Source organism: Vicia villosa, unplaced genomic scaffold (assembly GCF_029867415.1).
Source record: "Vicia villosa cultivar HV-30 ecotype Madison, WI unplaced genomic scaffold, Vvil1.0 ctg.003239F_1_1, whole genome shotgun sequence".
Taxonomy (NCBI): Eukaryota; Viridiplantae; Streptophyta; class Magnoliopsida; order Fabales; family Fabaceae; genus Vicia; species Vicia villosa.
Genome location: NW_026706147.1, coordinates 156,572 through 159,224, shown reverse-complemented (window position 1 = coordinate 159,224; position 2,653 = coordinate 156,572). Strand labels below are relative to the sequence as shown.

At 38.4% G+C, this 2,653-nt stretch overlaps 1 long non-coding RNA gene across 1 annotated transcript; it reads right to left on the bottom strand.

Moving 5' to 3' along the window:
* Positions 1 to 361: 361 nt before the first annotated feature.
* On the bottom strand, positions 362 to 857 carry LOC131640613 (uncharacterized). Its single transcript, XR_009295290.1, has 2 exons — positions 762 to 857; positions 362 to 683 (listed from the first exon to the last, which is right to left on the bottom strand). It is a non-coding gene; the product is annotated as an uncharacterized LOC131640613 (long non-coding RNA).
* Positions 858 to 2,653: the final 1,796 nt, after the last annotated feature.

Here is a 2,653-nt window from a genome sequence, read left to right as displayed (position 1 = left end):
CAAAGGGAATCGTGTCGGAGGTTGAATTCAGGTTTGCTATGCAAAATTTGAAATGGGAATACAATGTTATTTAAGGCTTTTCATTGATTTCATCCGTCAAGTCAAGATAATTCACTCAAAGTTTCATCCACGGGTTGTATTCAAAATCCAAGACCAAACTTCTTTCAAAGTTTCTTTACATGAATTCATTACAAAAGCCCAATTTCTGTGTGCACAAATTCGTCATTCAAATATCTTTTACACCATTCAAAGTTCATTTGCAAAATTACAAAAAAGAGCCATTTTCATTACTCCCATTCAAACAAATCCATCACAAATTCATCACAAGTTCAAGTATATTACATTACACCATTCAAACAAATTCATCATTCAAATAAGCCAAAGCCCATGTCTCTATTCAATACAAAAAATATTCATTACAAATATTACCAAAAGTCCATTCCAAATACATGTCCCTGCCATCACACCAAAGATATATTCCACCATTCCACTCCTATCTCAGTACCATTACATACTACAAAAATCAAATTATTACATCATAAAGTTTAGTTTTCTCTAAAGCTTCATCATGACTCCGATCTTTCAAGCTTTGCTCCGCCAGTTTCCATGATGTCTACCCGGTGGTCTCTTTCTCGAGTCTTCAAACCATAACCATGCTCCCGAATCATGCCAATTCCATAAACCTGCAGAGTCGAATCACATCAGTTCACAACATTCAGTCTAACTTCTAACAGGAAATTAAAACAGCCCCATCATTGAACCTGTGCATACACATCCAGTTTCAAAATCCAAACAATACATTACGTCACTTTCAGCATCATACACCATCAAAATCAGCCCTGCAAATCGCATCCAGACAGAAGAAAACTCAAGATGATTGGAGGAGCTTCATAACAAAATTCTAACAAAAATTCTGAGACAAAACTAACAGTTCAAACCAAGACAAAACCCGGCCAATACATTCAGCCAACATTCAGTACATTCGAATCAACCCAGTTTCAGAAACTACACTTCCCCATCCTCTCCTAACAGCAAAACAAGATAACCTGTTAATGTGTTAACTGCATACATGAAAAGACCTACAAAACCAGAAGCACCTACTGCAAATCAAAAACAAAACAGCCACATACATATCCTTTAATCCCTGACTGTTTCTAACCCAATTACCCAACTTACTGCACATAACCTATCATTATACATAGATACCCACATAACAGATTTTCCAACCATAACAGAATTTTCATCTCACCTATAACTAACTTGAATCACCTTCTAACTACCTGAAACAGTTACAAACGTATAGCTATAACAGAGTCAACAGTTACAAACTAATCCCTTTAACCCAAAGCCAAAACAGTCTCATAACTTCCCTAACAGAAATAACCAATTCATAACTAACTAGCTAACCAACCTATCATTTTGTAACTAACATTTTCCATCTAACCGATTTCTAACAGAATTATAACAGCTAACAGAATTCAGTTAACGGCATAACAGAAAAATCCAGAAGAAACTAACCTCTCAATCTCACCCTTCATCCCATAATAAAATCCTTGACTGCTAATTGGAACCGAACAGATTGATTCAACAGAGAAAGAGGAGAAGAGTTCGGAAAAAAGGTAAAGAGAAAACCAACCTGCAGTTGCTATAAATCAGGACTTCCCTCCTCCACATTGAGGTCTACTTCTCTCGATCCAGTCACCATTCTCTCTCTAGACCTTCATTCATCACCATCACTATCATCCAATTCTCTTCTTCTCATCTTCATTTTCTTCAACCGTTCTTCATTCAATCCTTCCACCATCTTCATCTCTCGTCATCCTCTCACTCTCTGAATTCAGAAATAACAAAAAAAAGAGTTATAACAGAAATTGGGGGCAAAGGAAAACTTCAGAGAAAAAGAATGATAAGAGAAGAAAGGAGAGTGGTAACAAAACCTGAAGAAGAACGTAACAAACTTCCCGATTCAATGCTCTTCCTCCCCCTCGGAACTGAACTTCATACTACTCCATAAACCAATCTTCACACTCTGAATCTCTAGGGATAAACGCAAAGAATCATCTTCAATTCGATTCTCTTCGACTCCACGCCTCAGTATCGTTCATCATCATCAATCGACCTCCGAGAACATCATCCTTCATCTCAGCATCATCTTCAACGCACTTTCATTCACTCTGCAACGCGCCATCCATCTCCCTGAACCTTCATCACAAACCTTATCTTATCGTCGTCTTCGTTTTCGACACGCATCAGAGGTATCATCATCTTCATCGACGACTTCATCGCATCGCAATAATCGTTGCGTCTTCAAAACACCATCAACTATGAGATTCATCTGAGATAGCAAATCACCATCGTCACGAAGTCAGAGAAGCACTAGATCGCCTTCGTCAAATCGAGTCGGTGAGAGAGCGAAGCTGAGATGGAGAAACGGAGACATGAGACGAGTGAGGAGTTTGTTCTGCTGTTTGTTGTCACGGCGGAGATGAGAGAGGGAGACGATCGGAGTTGAGAGGCCGTCGCGCCGTTACGGGAGAGGAAGAGAGTCTGAGGAGTCCAATAGTCTCAACAAGTAAACCTAATTCCCAATTCTCAATTTTTTTTTTATTTTATTAATTGAATGTTAATTCCCTTTTTACTCTTAATAAATCTG